This window comes from Mus caroli, chromosome X (genome assembly GCF_900094665.2).
Source record: "Mus caroli chromosome X, CAROLI_EIJ_v1.1, whole genome shotgun sequence".
Lineage (NCBI taxonomy): Eukaryota > Metazoa > Chordata > Mammalia > Rodentia > Muridae > Mus > Mus caroli.
Window position 1 is genome coordinate 3,036,131 of NC_034589.1, and position 15,848 is coordinate 3,051,978.

The 15,848-nt window shown below is 45.5% G+C and overlaps 1 long non-coding RNA gene and 2 pseudogenes across 2 annotated transcripts; 2 read left to right on the top strand and 1 right to left on the bottom strand.

Annotated features, from left to right (window-relative positions):
• Window positions 1–2,610: 2,610 nt before the first annotated feature.
• On the bottom strand, window positions 2,611–4,129 carry LOC115030063. The gene is made up of 3 exons (XR_003835658.1): window positions 4,045–4,129; window positions 3,648–3,727; window positions 2,611–3,038 (listed from the first exon to the last, which is right to left on the bottom strand). It is a non-coding gene; the product is annotated as an uncharacterized LOC115030063 (long non-coding RNA).
• Window positions 4,130–5,907: 1,778 nt separating this feature from the next.
• Window positions 5,908–8,494, top strand: LOC110287370 (annotated as a pseudogene). The gene has a single exon (XR_002377206.1). The product of XR_002377206.1 is annotated as an F-box/LRR-repeat protein 17 pseudogene (transcript).
• Window positions 8,495–14,219: 5,725 nt separating this feature from the next.
• On the top strand, window positions 14,220–15,035 carry LOC110287048 (annotated as a pseudogene).
• The last annotated feature ends 813 nt before the right edge of the window (window positions 15,036–15,848 follow it).

The following is a 15,848-nucleotide window of genomic DNA, read 5'->3' on the forward strand; positions in this document are numbered from 1 at the left end:
CGTAATTAATGCTTTCAGGGGATGAGGGAAATTTACTTCTGTTGTGGAGCCACTTCTAAGGTACCCATGATTCTAGATTTATTCCCTTAGCAATACCCCTAGAGGAAACAAATGTAAACCATGTGTTGACCAAAACATCTTGAAGATAGAAGAGACTACCTGGGTGTGATGNTTTGTATATGCTCGGCACAGTGAGTGGCACTATGAGAAGGTGTGGGTGGCCCTGTTGGAGTCCGTGTGATTCTGTTGGAGTAGGTGTGATCCTGTTGGAGCAGGTGTGTCACTGTGGGCCTGGGTTTTAAGACTGCCTGGAAGCCAGTCTTCTGCTAGCAGCCTACAGATGAAAATGTTGAACTGTTAGCTCCTCCTGTACCATGCCTTCCTAGATGCTGCCATGCTCCCTCTTTGATGATAATAGACTGAACCTCTGAACCTGTAAGATAGTCCCAATTAAGTGTTGTCCTTTTAAGAGTTCCCTTGGTCATGGTGTCTGTTCACAGCAGTAAAACCCTAACTAAGACAGAGGTTGGTACTGGGAGTTGGGTATTGCTGTGATAAGCCTGACCATGTTTTTGTTTGGAAGAATGTAGATTTTGGGACTTTGGATTTGGAGAGCAATGGAATGCTTTAAGTGGGGCTTAATGGGCTATCCTAGAAGGAATATGGACGACTTTGCTGCTGTGAGTGATTAGAACTGTGGGGACTGGGCCCAAGAGGTTTCAATGTAGAAGGACTTCAGTACGTGGCTCAGAGACTGTTTCTGTGGTATTTTGGGGAAGAAGGTGGCTGCTTTTTGCCATTGTCCAAAGAGTCTGCCCTGACACTAAGGTGAAGAAATTTAGATTAATTGCTTTGAAACAGGAAGTCTCAAAACAGCCTGGTGTAAATTCTGTTGTGTGAGAGAACTAAAGTTCTCTCTTATGAAGAGCATTTTAATGAAAAGGATCAAGTTGAGAAAGGAAAGAAACAAAACACGTGGTTCAAGAGTCCAATTAAATTCATACCAGGAAGTAGAATGGAGCTGAATCCTGTGTTCTAGAGGAGACCAGATTAAGGGAGTGTGACTTTGGGGCAAAGATCCTACCCAGTTACATTAGATCCAGGCATGGTGGTACACACCTTTAATCCCTGGAGACAGGAATTCAGATCTCTGAACTCAGGTCAATGTATAGAACAAGATCTGGGACAGCCAAGTTTAGGTAGAGAAGCAGGTGGAAAACAGAAAACTAGTGATAATGTAATTTAACAAGGGGGCCATGTTCCAGCTCCTGCAAGCAGCAGAACTCAGCAGCTTCGGCCATGTGGCTTTGGCTTTAGAGTGAAAAATAGAAGGGACTACTGGGACAATTGATGTTGGATAGCTGGAGCTAAGAAAGTAGCAGTGATTAAGAAGAGACCAGCATCACTGAGGTGAAATCTTCAGGGAAGTGTTTTTTGTGAGCACAGAGGCTGTGTTCCAGAGATAGCCGAGGTTGTATCTCATGCTGCAGATGTACTTAGTAATGTGTATGAGTCACCCAGGCAGTACTGGTTTTGAAGGCATGAAGGGGACATGTAGATCAGCTGATGCTTGGTACTGTGAGAGGCCAAGGAAAGCCATTGGTGAAGATGCAGCCTTAATTGTAGTTGACAACCCAGGACTGAAGGAGTCATGAAAAGGATTTGTGGTTTGGCACCATGAAGAGAGCCTATGAGAGGCTATTGGTCATCTTGCCTAGTTGCAAGGGAAGACCACAGCTTATTGGAGATGCCAGTACCATGTGATGACCACCAAGAACAGCCATGGCTAGAGGAGTGGATCAACCTGAGCTTAGAATGCTAGAGGACAGAGCTGGAGAAGTGATGCCAACCTTTTGGAGGAGTCCAGACATGTGTAGATCCCACACATTGACACAAGAAGCTGGAACATTGAAGTTGCCTTGGAGATCTCAAAATGTTTGAGATTCCAGAGCCATGAGCTATCTGCTGAGGAAAGCTGCTAACAGGGTGTGGAACTAGCCCATGAAAAGAAGTTTATTGCAGTCAAAAAAGATGAAAAGGGAGTTGGAGATCTGAAGACTGCTTTGACATCAGACACGGAGATGCAGAGTTTAGACTTCATCCAGCTGGTTTCCTGTCTTGCTTTGGGGACCACAGTTAAGTGAATGGATGAATCTCAGAAGAGACTTTGAACTTTGGACTTTTAACCTTGTTGAGACTTCCAAAGATTATAGGGACTTTGGAAGTTGGACTAAATGTATTTTGCTTTATGCTATATTTAGGTATGCCCCCCATAGACTCATATGTTTGAACAAACCTATGTTGGCCAAGGAGTGGAATGTGATGGTTGTATACCCTGGGAGTGGCACTAATAGGAGGCGTGGTCTTGTTGGAGTAGGTGTGTCACTGTGGGTGTGGGTTTTAGGGCCCTCATCCTAGTTGCCTGGAATCCAGTATTATGCTAGCAGCCTTCAGATGAAGATGTAGAACTCTCATCTCCTTCTGTACCATGCCTGCCTGGATGCTGCCATGTTTCCACCTTGATAATGGACTGAACCTCTGAACCTGTAAGTCAGCTCCAATTAAATGTTGCCCTTTATAAGAGTTGCCTTGGTCATAGTGTCTGTTTACAGCAGTAAAACCCTAAGACACTGGAGTTGGGTAGGTTCTACCTCAGTATTGGGATCAGGAGTGGTTGGAGGGAACAAAAACAGGGTACTTGATAGTGATGGTGATGAAAATAGTTGGGCAGGTGGGGATTTGTTAAATCAGTCCCCAACACATGCTCCTCAAGGTAACCTTAATTAAAGTTATGGGTTGACAAAAACAAGACAAAAATCCCCAAACCCATGAAAATAGGAAGAAGATTAGTTGAGAAAATCACTGGGAATAAAAGGAGTGGGAGGGGATACAACATAAAGATGGGATATAGTCATGGCTAAAACATAGTATGTGTATGTATATATGTCACAACAAAATATATTAGAACAGCAGCAGCATACCTCCTTCCATGGTGTCAGAATCTTTTCTTAGAATGGGCCAGGTCCTGGGACAGATCCCTAGAATTACAAAAATAATACTACTGTTAAAAGTGACAAGATCAGTGGATGAAGAGATGGTGCTGTGGTTCAGGGTACACACTGCTCTTACAAAGGACTCGGATTTGGTTCCCAGAACTCACATGGCAGCTCATCTGGTATTTAACTCTACTTCTAAAGTTGTGATTTCCTCTACTGACTCTGCACACACATGGTACACATATATAACATGTAGGTAAATCATTCATATACATAAAAGGAACTAGATTTTTTTTATAGTGGCATGACCATCTGCATAGGAAATATGACAGTTCATTAAAGATCTCAGCAGATGTGTCCTGTGCATGTACTCCTGTTCCCCTGCAAGAACAGAGCTCAGGTTTGTCCTTTTAACTCCATCTACCCATGCCCTTGCCTCAACTGAGCCTCTCCATTCCCCACACATAGTCAAAGCCTATAGTTATGCTGCCAACTTCATCTACCACACCCACTGGACCCATCCTCCTAAGCACATGTAGTCCCTTCTCTAGCCAGAGACATTAGACTCATACTGCCAAATCCACCCATCCCTGCAACCTTTCGAGAGAGGTGTACTGGACCCATAACTACAGTGCTACTGACTCTATTTACCACAGGAGCACATGTCCCACATCTGTCTTCCAGGCCTCCTTCTGCTCTTCTTCTTCTTGTAGAGATCTCAGTCTACTATTCTAAAAGAGGGGAAAGGGAGCACAGTGAGGAAATACTGCACCAAATGAAAACCAGAAAGCAACAGCTCTGATACCAAATTTCTGCATCTCTATGTTTGATGTCAAAGAGCTCCTTAGACCCCCAACTCCTTTCAGCTTTGTTGACTGCAACTCATCTCTCTCTCTCTCTCTCTCTCTCTCTCTCTCTCTCTCTCTCTCTCTCTCTCTCTCGCCCTCTGAGGATGATTTCACACCCAACGTTCAGCTATCCTTGGCATGGATCCCATGACTCTGGCATCTCCAACCCCTTGGGCTCTCCAACCCAATCCAGGCTTCACCTTCACAGCAGCACGCGATGGCTCATCTGCAATGTCCTCCATGCAGGGACACCCCTGAGACCAGCCTAGCCTCAGTGGCTTTCCTTAGCCATGGAGGGAGATTCCATAACTCCTTTCTTGTATCCTTGACTCTAAAGCCAGATCCATGTGGCCAAAGCTTGTCAGTTCTGCTTGGTGGGTCTGGAATGTGGCTCCCTCTTTCAACAAGTCCCCAAACTAAGGAGAGATGCACCCATACAAATAGAAGAAGCACACAGAACACCAGATAGACCGGACCAGAAATACTCACAGTGTATGCTAGTTAAAACACTAAGTACACAGAACAAGGGAAGTGTATTGAAAGCTACAAAAGAAAGGTAGCAAGTCACTCAAAAGGAAAACGTATTAGAATAACAAAGGATTTCTCAGTGGAAATTTGGAAAGCCAGAAGATCTTGGAACAATGCAGTAAGAGTGCTAAAAATGTCCACACAATGACAGCCTAGACTAATGTGTCCAGGGAAACTATCTGTGGTAGCTGAAAGAAAGAAAAATTCCCCATGCTATACACAGCCTGACATTTTTATATCCCACAAACAACACCCAAAGAAAATACAGGAAGCTGTATGTCAGGCTGCAGAGAGAAATGAGGTAGCTAAGATACTGTTGAAAGAAAAACAAAGCCATCATCACAAAAGCACAAAGTACCAAGAACATAATACCACCAAAAATCAACAACATAATGGCTCCAGTCAGCACAGACTTTTAAATATTAACTTTAAATATTGATGACCTCACTTCTCCAATTAAACAACATGCTGGCTTAAGGGATCAAGAAACAAAATCCATCTATCTGTTGCCTACAAGAAACACAGTTTCAGTTTTAAAGAGATTGACACTAGACACTGCTTTAGAGTGACAGGATGGGTAAAGAAACTCCAGTCAAACGAGACAGGGGGCAAGGCAGCAACTGGCATTGCTGTTCTAATATAAGTCAAAATAGACTTCCAAGTTAATGAGAAGCGACAAAGAAGGACACTTAATTCTAACCAAGAGAACAATTAAGCAAGACATTACTATCCTAAACATATACGCACCAAACACGGGCTCACCCGATTTCATTTAAAAACATACTAGCGGACTGAAAGACACAGCCTGGCACCAACCTGTTCATTCTATGTGAGTACAATGTCCCATTCATTCCAGTTTCTCCAATAGACAAGTCACCTGGGCAGACAGCAGACAGCACCCTGAGAATTAGATGGTTATCATCCATCCAAATGGACTTAGGAGATACCTATAGAATATTCCACACAAACACCAAAGGGCCTTCTACTCAGCAGCACAGGGACGGGTCTCCAAAACAGAGCACATCCTAGGATACAAAGCAAAGGTCTAATCTCAGGAAGATTAAAATGACAGCGAGCATCCTCTCTGATCATAACACACCACAACTTCAAACTGTCAGCAGACAGATTTCCAGTAAGTCCACAAACTCCTGGAGATTAACCAACACATGACTGAATGATGAATGGGCCAAAGAAGAAATCCCAAAGAGAAACAGAACATTTCCGGGAACTGGAGGAAAACACAACACGAAACCCATCTGAGATACAGTGTGCAAGTAGTCCTAGGAGAAAAACTGATAGCTTTCAGTGCCTACATTTGGAAAACTGAGAAAAAAGGCCCACCTCAGAAGAGCGGCATGGGCTTCAGGCCCCTAAAGAACCTCTGAGCAGGGGGGCGGGCCACTAGCTAGCCTTTTGTCGGGCTGGCAACCCAAGCAGGTGAGCCATCCCTCTGCCCCCCTCCGCCCCCGCCCCCCCCCCTCCTCCCCCCCCCCTCCGGCGCGCCCCCAAGGCCGGCTCCGCCCCCTCTTGGAGTGGGTGGTGTGCTCCTGCGGCTCCTGTTGTGTCGCAGGCACACGCGCCGTTGGCGGAGCTGCAGATAAAGTGGTCTGAGCAGGACAGCCGCTGCCCCCACCAGCGCGCTGCCTGAACGGACCGAGAGGCCTAGCGACCCGACTCGCTGCCTCCCTCGAGTCCCCAGAGCTCGGGCTCAGCTTTCTCCAGGCTTCTGGGCCCGAAGTATGTAGCCCGCCTGCGGCCCGCCTAGGTACCCAGCGGCTGTCGCCCACCGGGCCGTCGAGGCGGCCAGGTGCGCAGCGCGGAGCGGCTCGCAGCGGGGCACAGGCCCGGTCTGCCAGCGGCCTGACCGGCCATCGGAGCCTGCCTCGCGGGCCTCCATCCCGTTCTCTCCGGCTCGCCCTCCTAGGGCCGTCTTTATGGGCCACCTTCTTTCGAAGGAGCCTCGGAACCGTGCGAGCCAGAAGAAGCCTCGTTGCTGCAGCTGGTGTCGCCGCCGGCGCCCTCTCATCAGGCTGCCGGGCCGGACGCCGACCAAGTCGTCCCCACAGCCCGCGGCGGCGGCGGCCCGCAACCGGGACTGCTTCTTCCGCGGGCCCTGCATGCTCTGTTTCATCGTGCACAGCCCCAGCGGGCCCGCCCCCGCCGGCCCAGAGGAGGAGCCGCCGCTGTCGCCGCCGCTGCCGCGGGACGGGGCCTACGCCACCTCCCCCTTGCAGCACCTAGAGCCGCGCTACGCGGCCTTGGCGGCCGAAGACTGCGCCGCCGCGGCCCGCCGCTTCCTGCTGTCGTCGGCCGCCGCCGCTGCCGCCTCCTCGGCCTCGTCGCCCGCCACCCGTTGCAAGGAGCTGGGGCTGGCTGCCGCCGCCGCCTGGGAGCAGCAGGGCCGGAGCCTCTTCGTGGCCAGCATGGGGCCGCTGCGCTTCCTGGGGCCGCCGGCCGCCGTGCAGCTCTTCCAGGGGCTGCCGCCACAGACGGAGCATCCCTTGGCCCCCGACCTAGTGTGCAACTGGAAGGACGACGAGCTTCCCGACTACACCTACTGCAGCCAGCCGCCACGCAGCAGCGGCGGCGGCGGCGGAGGACCTGTTGGGGGAGGTGGCTTGCTGCTGCAGCCACTGGATGCTGGCTACTGCCAGGCCCCAGAGCAGCCCCTGCCAGTGATCGGCTCCAGGCCCACCTCTCCTTCCTCAGAGTGTTCCTTCATTGAAGCTACCGGCGACACTCTCCGGGCTGGAAGCATCACTGCGTGGTCCGCCCAGCATCAGGCTGAAAGCCGCAAAGCGGACTGTCCGAGGGTCCCCGATCCCTTCGAATTCCTTAGAGATTCGCCCCCTGAGCCCCTAGACATCAACCAGCTACCCGGGTCCATCGTGCTTGAGGTGGATCTGGACGACTAGGTCCAGGGATGCGAGTTTTTCCCCAACGCAGCCCCCCCGCCCCCCTTCCCGAGGCTGTCTCTGTCCTCCCCCTGTGCAAGGAGGAGTGGGATTCCCTGATTCCCTGACAGCCCGGGGTCGCTTGAAGGGGAGACTGGGCAGCCAGTCGCCCCGTGCTTAAGGCCTGTTTTGAAGTAGAAAAGCTTGGAGTCTGCTGAATGCCTTGTCGTAGATTAGGTCCGTTTCCACAATTCAGGATTCATTTATTGCTTTAGCAAATCCCGATATAGAAACTATTAGATTTCTGTGGAATAAATATATGCATACTTGAGCAATTTCTATTTGGTGGGTAACAGCTTTACATACCGACGTTTGAAAAAGTTTTCAAACTGTTTTCAGGTTTGGTCGCTGCTAGTTAGTGCCAATAACTTACAATTAAGCATGTACCATGATCAGTCACTGTACCAGCGCTTTATAAATCTCATGGGTTTCTCCATTTGATGCTGTGACATAAATCCTGTTAATATTTATTGTATTAAAAAAGAAACTGACATTCCAGTGTTTTGGGACAGATGACTTACACCAGTGAGCCCTGAAGAAGAGGAAATCGTGGTTGAAAGACTGGATCAAGGTCACACCCATAAACTAAAGAGCAAATCTGGGACTTGAACTAGGGACTTTCGGCCAGCTTGACTTGAAAACCAAACCAACTCTGTTCTTTATGCCGTTGTTCCTCCTTCCTATGTCCTTACCTTTCTTTATGTGCAATGGATTACCAGAAGTCGGAAGTCTTTTATGTTGGGGGTTGGGTGAATGAAGAAGTTAAGTGCCTGGTGGGAATTTTATGTCAGTGTCAGTTACTAAGTAAAATGTCCTGCTTTGTCAGCGCTAGAAACAAACTTTGTGACAGTTTGTGTTAAGTTATTAACTCCCCTTCCCCTTGTTTCTTGTCTTTGTTCCCACACTTTTTTCTGGAGGTTATAAAATGAGAACTTGAGTTTTCAGTGTGGATGATATTTAAATAGCACTAGCCAGAAAGAACCTTCAGGAGACTGTGGCTACTTTCCTTGTTACTGAATTAACTGCCAATGAATTGTAAATGTTACTGTCACATCAGTGTACCTTATCTGAGTAGACTTTTAACATATGTGTAATTGTGTGTTTGAATCTGTTTTACTGTGACATTGATGTTCTTGTGAAAAATACAGCAAAAGACTAAATAAGTTCCACATTTCGTTGTCTCATAATCTAATGATTTATGGAGTTTTACTTGCTGGGGGAAATATTACTTTGTGTGTTCAGGGGATGAATTTAGGGCAAAGTCTTGAGTCCTTATGTCACTGGAAAACACAGATATTTACAATTCATAATAGTACCAACATTATTTTTATGAAGCAGCAACAAAATTAATTTTATAGTTGGGGGGTCACCACAACATGAGGAACCATATTAAAGGGTTGCAGCATTAGAAAGGTTGAAAACCAGTTATATAGATAAATAAAACATCAACAGAACGATCAGAAAGAGCACAAATAAATGAATTAATGATACAACTAAAAAGTTGGACAAGCAGAAACAAACCAAGTCCAAAACAGCAAGAAGTAATAAAAACCAGAGCAGGAATCAATAAAACAGAAAACAGTACACAGAATCAAAAAGTCTAAGAGCTGCGGCTCTGAGGAAATAGACAACATTGGCAGGCTGTTGGCCCAACTAAACAAAAGAAAGGCAGGACCCAAATGAACAGAATCAGGATTGAGCTGGGAAAAATCACAACAAACACTAATAAAGAAGTTAAGAATAATATAAAAAGGAATACATTAAAAACCAGTAATTCATTAAGTTGAAAATCCTAAAAGAAATCAATGAATTCTAGATTCAACTAAATTACCAAAATTAAAGAAAGAAGAAAACAACCTAAACAGACCCTAGCAAAGGAAATTGAAATAGTAATCAAAAGGCTTCAAGTTAAAAAAAAATGTCCAGGCTCAGGTGGATTCCCAGGTTTTCAAAGGAGATCTCCAGGTAATCTGTCTTAAGCTTTCAAACAAACAAACAAACAAATACATAAACAAAGAAGTAAATAAGTAAATAAATAACAGATGCCAGAGAGGTGGGGGGAGAAGGAGAGAGGGAGGGAGGGAGAGAGAGTGAGAGAGAGTGAGAAGGAGAAGGATGAGAGGGAGAGAGAATGAGCAGAAATGGGAGTAGGAGGGAGAGGGAGAGGGAGAGGGAGAGGGAGAGAGAGAGAGAGAAAGAGAGAGAGCTATATAGAGAGATATATGCTCCTAAGCACATTCTGTGAAGCCAGTATCACTCTAAAACCAAACCAGGTAAAGACACAATTTAAAAAGAAAACTACAGGCCAATAACCCTGATGACTATAAATTCTAAATGCCTAATAAAATACTTGCAAGTAGAATACACACATACATAAAAATGATTACTAACTATGATAACATTGGCTTTATCCCTGAAATTCAAGTCATAAATGTAATAAACCATATAAGTGGAGAAAAAGACAAAAATCACTTGATCATCTCAATAAATGGCAGAAATGTCTTTAACAGAATCCAACATGATCTCTTGATAAAAGTCCTGGATAAAATAGAACTAGAAGAAACATGCCTCAACATAGTAATAGCTAAATACTAGATACCTACAACCAACATCATCCCAAATAGAGGAAAAACTTGAAGCAATCCCACTAACATCCTGTATAAGAGAGGAGTGTCCACTATGTCCACTCTCTTTCAATACTGTGGTCAAAGCACTAACTGGAGCAATAAGGCAAGAGAAGGAAATAAAAGGGATATCAATAGGAAGTGAAGAAGTCAGATTGTATCTATCACAGATGACATGGTGTTATATATAAGAGTTTCAAAAACTCTACCAGAAAACTTCTAGAACCCATGCACAAATTTATTAATTTGGCAGGATACAGAATGAACTTGCACGAATCAATAGCTTTTCTGTACACCACTGTGATGGTTTGTATAAGCTTGGCCCTGGGAGTGGCACTGTTAGGAGGTGTGGCCTTGTTGGAGTAGGTGTGTCACCCTGGGAGTGAGCTTAAGACCCTCACCCTTGCTGCCTGGAAGTCAGTCTTCTGCTAGCAGCCTTCAGATCAAGATGTAGAACTCTCAGCTCCTCCTTGCACCATGCCAGCCTGGATTCGGCAATGTTTCTGCCTGATGATAATGGACTGAACCTGTGAACCTGTAAGCCAGCCCCAATTAAACGTTGTCCTTATGAGAGTTGCCTTGGTCATAGTGTCTTTTCACAGTAGTAAAGCCCTAACTAAGACAACCACCAACAAACAGGTAGAAAGAGATCACAGACACACTCTCATTCACAATAGTCTCGAAGAAAATAAAATATCTAGAAGTAAATCTAACCAAGGAGACTAAGCTACCTTTACAATGAAAACTTTAAACCTGTGCAAAAAGAGAGAAAGATACTGGAAAATGGAAGCACATCCCATTGCACATGGATTGGTGGGGTTAATATTGTGTAAATGATGATGTCACCAAAAGCTCTTGATCATTTCAATTCAGTCTCATTCCAAGTCTCCATCTCACTCTTCACAGAAAAAAATTATCCTAAAATTCTTACAGAACTACAAAATATCTAGATGGCCAAAAAAGGACAGTGCTATAGGGAGTACCATTCTATTTCTCAAGATATTACAGAGCCACAGGAAGAAAAAAAATGTGAAACACAAAATCAAAGATCCAAACACAAGACCCCTAATTTCAGCCATTTAATATTTGACAAAGATGTCAAAAACAGAAGGTGGGAAAAAAACCCAGCATCTTCAGCAAATTTTGCTGGGAAAACTGGAGACAGAAGGATCAGGTCAAATAACAGTAAGGATGTCTGAAAAGTCATAAGGAACCACACCATTAGACAGCTACCTATAAAACACTTACATTGGTATATAAAAATACATATATAATTTAAAGTAAAATATCCCATCTGGGCTGAAAATGCTCCCTTCAAGAGCCAAAGATCTTCTACTTCTTTAGAGGTGTTGGTCAGAGTTATCTAGTAGATTCCCAGAGAACTGCAAGTTATTTACCCAGGTTCCTTCACTCCCTGCTTTCACACCAGAGCCAGAAGATACCCTGTACTTCAGATGCAGGGCCCAGAAGCCCCTGAGCTAGAACTGAGCTGAATGCCTTCTCCCTGAGGACTAACTTTCATGGTACAAGAATGTACCATGCAAACTCCCAGAGGGAGGCAACCAACAGTCCTGCCCAGCTATGGTGCCTATGAACACAGCAATAATCAGCATGGCACAATAACTGTAAGAGTTCAGTAGTGGCATACAGACCTTGCTGGTAGCCAAAAATGCTCTAATTGGATGGAACCTGCTGAACAAGAAGGAAAATCATACCTGTTATTAAAAACCTGGCCAACAACTCAGGGCTAGCGAAGTCATGGATCTTGGAGCACAGTCCCAACTGCTAGGCTCTGAGATCATTATAGAAGTGTGTGTGTGTGTGTGTGCGTGTGTGTGTGTGTGTGTGTGTGTGTGTGTGTGTGTGTTGATCATAAGAGCCTGAGGAACAAGGAGTTTGCTGTGAGATTGTGTCTCCTAGAAATGTCAGAAACTCTATACATGAATGTTTACCTACATGATTGTCTAAACATAAGCTGAACAAAGATGACACCTATAGACATGCTAATGTGGAAGGAAGAAAGCTTGGGAAATATCAGTTCTGCATAAAGAACTACAGGCAACTAAAGGATGCTGAGAGTAAAAGAAGTGTTCTTCCCCAGGGAAGAACACTTGGCTATACAATACCAAGTGGTCAGCTCTGAAAATATACATACAAGTATCATTATACAGACTGAGCAGGTAACATTTGTGTATGTAGGAATATGTGTATACGAGTGTGTACATATATGTATACACACACACACACACATATATGTAAGCCCATTTAAATCCATTAAAGAAATAAGAAGAAAAGAGACCACTAAAATCAGGAACAAGATGAGGATGTTCACTGTCCTCCCTCCGTTGAACATAATACTTTAAGTATGGACCAGATCAGTAAGACAAGTGATGGTGATAAAGGGGATGCAAATAAGACAGGAAGAAGTCAAAATGTCTTTATTTTCAGAAGCTGATTCTGTACACAAGAATCCCTAAAAAGTCCAGCAGAAACTCCTCTAGCTGATAAACACACTCAGCAAAGTAACAGGATACAAAATTAACTCATAAAGGTCAGGAGCTTTCCTCTATACACACGGCAAACACCCAAGAAAGCTGTCAAGGAGTAATACCATTCACAATAGTCTCAGATAAAATATCTTGGAGTAACTCTAATCAAGCAAGTGGAAGACTTGTATGATAAAAAAAAAAACAACAACTTTGTCTTTGAAGAAAGAAGTTGAAGAAGACATCAGAGGATAGAAAGACCTCCCAGGCTCATGGATCAGTAGGATTAGTAGTGAGTGAATGGCTATCCTGACAAAAACATTCTACAGATTCAACATCATCTTCATAAAACTTCTAATGTGGTTTTTCACAGAAATTGAAAAGATAACATTAAGTTTTATCTGTCTTGATGCTCTAATAAATACTTCAAATATTATGTTGGATGGGAGGGAGGAAAGTGAACATCCTTGTCTTATTCATGATTTTAGTGGCCTTTTCTTTAGTGAATCTTACACACATACATACACACACACACATGAACACAGACACACACATGCATGCATGTGCACATATGTATATTATTCTTAAATACATAAATAAGAGCTGCTGTATATTGTTACTTGAATGTATCCATTCTAAAGACTGACCATTTGATATTAGATAATCAATTGGTGTGTTCTTCCTTGGGAAAGATGACTTCTCCACTTTCAGCATTCCTTAGTTTCCTGTAGTTCTTTGTGTAGGGTTGAAATATAGATGACCCAAGATATATCTGTGACATGATCCAGGTATGCCATTATTGGACATCCACCTGAAGAATTCCATACCCTAATAAAGAAACCTCTGCTCATTTATATTTACTGCTGTTCTATTGACAATAACCAGGAAATAAAAACAATCTAGATGTTATCAACCAAGGAAGAGATAATGAAAATGTGCTGTATTTACACAATGGAATATTAATTAAGCAAAATGAAATGAAGAAATTCACAGGGAAATGAATGGAGCTAGAAAGACTCATTGTGAGTGAGGTAACACAGCCACTTTCCGTTTGGATTTATGTTCAAAACCACAAGATAAAACACTAATTTGTTACCATTTTTAGGCCAAAACCCTATGGCTAGGTAGCTCCTAACCTCTAGTGGACAACCTCTTACTGTTGTTCAGCTCAGTGGACATAGTATGAAACCAATTCCTAATGAGTTATCGTTATACAAATAAAGCCTCATTGGAGAAACCTCTTTTTGTAATGTGTGATTGTTAACACAAAGCCTCACAACTGGCCAGGGTTAGACAGGAAGATACTGTAAAATGCTGAGCCTTGAATAGAACAGACATACTGCTCAAATTCTTCCCAAGGCTCATGGATCACTGCAGAAGACAAGCCAGAAAGAATGTAACAGCCAAAGGTGTTGCCTAAGTACAAGTCACCAGTTTCTTCTGGACACAGCATGGCACATGTGAACTCATTGTTTCCTCCTCCTTTTGTTCAAAACAGATTCTTGAGAGAAGAAGGAAGCAGAGGGAAGAAGAAAAGAAGGAGGAGGGTGACAGTGCCATGGTGGAGGAACAGGAAGAGCAGGGGCAGGGGCAGGGGCACTCTACACTGGACACTGCAGTGAACAGTCTCAGTGCTGCAGCTCTGAATTCTGGTATAAGTCCTTGCCTAGGGAGTTATTGGCATCCCAGGGTCTCAGTTACTGCCTCTGCTCCACAGGCAGAGGAAAACACGTGGCGTCCAGCCTTTTCTCACTCTCTTGGGGACAATGTTGGCTTCTGACTGATGTGGACCATCATCATCTTCCGGCGGTGCTGCTGTGTCTGCCACCAACGCTGAGCCCAGGCAATGCTGAGCCCAGGCACTGCCTTCAGACCCAGCAATGACAGCATGAAATCAAATTGATGGCCTACCAGGAAGCTCACAATTACTCATCGCTGCCATTTTAGTTCAGGTTTTTGCCAAACTATTTATTACCTCCTTATGAGGAAGTGATGAACCTTCTCCACTACAACAGTAGCTGCTGCTGCCTCCTCAGGGTAGTCCTGCAGTTGGCAGTCCTCCCCTCCCCCCCCCCGGCCCCCCCCCCCCCCCCCCGGCCCCACCCCCCCCTCCCCCGCTCCAGCCGGGTGCTGGTCTGCCCCATGGCCCCCAGGGAGCACAGGTCCTTTGTCTGAACCAAGAAGAAGCAGCAAAAGACCCTTCCTCATCCCAGTGTCCCTGACCCTCGGCCCTCTGAAGGGTCTGCTGACTGGGCAGCCGTTAAAGCCCTTGGAATGGAGTCTACTGACTCAGTGGCCAGCTGTAGGGAGCTGGACCCAGGGGCCTTCCTGGATAGGGATTCAGTGTGTAAGGATGAGCTACTGAAAGATTCAAGCATGATTGTGTATTCGCCCCCCCCCCCCGCCCCCGACAGCAAAGACAAGACACCCAGCAGACATTGATTCTTCCCAGGTGACTTGGGCGTTGAGGTGTGGTGTGTGTGTGTATGTATGTGTGTGTGCAAACAGGGCTACCATGATGGTGACTTTAAAGAATTCAATACGATGCTCTGGATGGGTCCCTGACTACTCTGACAATTGTCACATAGACCTCCTTTAATGAAGACAGAGGGCTCTGCCTGCTTCTCTGAGGCGTAGGCTTGAGATCAAGGGTAGCTCCATTTATCCACAGATGCCTGTCTGTCTGCTGCAAAAGCATCATTAATGAACAGGATTCACCAAACTTTATGGCACAGCTGCTCCTGGAGCTAGGGCAGGTCCTGCCTGTATTCAAGAGCTTGACAGCAACCGTGGTCAGGGAGACCCACAAGAAAAGAATTAATTGACTTTTGGAAATGGTACAGCCACTTTGTCCTTTTCATTTTTCTCCTCCTGTGTCCCTTTTCTCTACATCTCCACGACAGATTTGGGGCATGGATGCCTCCTGTTCCCAACAAAAGCAGTGTTGTAGACGACGGAGAAGCTAGTTTTGTGACTCATTCTGTGCCCCTGTCATTTTCAGAGTTGTATTTCACCGACCTGCTTGGCTGAGAAACAAGTGTTTAGAAAGCCCCCCTCCCCCGCACCTGATGGCGGGGGTGGGGGGGTGGGGGTGGGGGTGGGGTGCTGGGACTGTGCTCTGAGCTGCTTCTCAGTGTTGGAGTGACTTTGTCAAAGAACTTCCCGGTGTCTCAGTCTGGCAGAGACAGTTTATCTTGGCCCTGAGTGAGGAAGGAAAGCCTCAGGGGCCTGGGGATTGCAACCATGGCTGCCAGCATCTGCAGGGCTGCCATTGATCTGATCCTGCGGGAGAGTGAGAACAGATGGACAGGTTGATCTGACAAGCCCCAGGTGGAAAGTACACATCTGTGTATGGTAGAGGGGCTCCTCACAGCAGGCGTCAGCCGCCTTAGCCTTGCACTTCAGGTAGAGA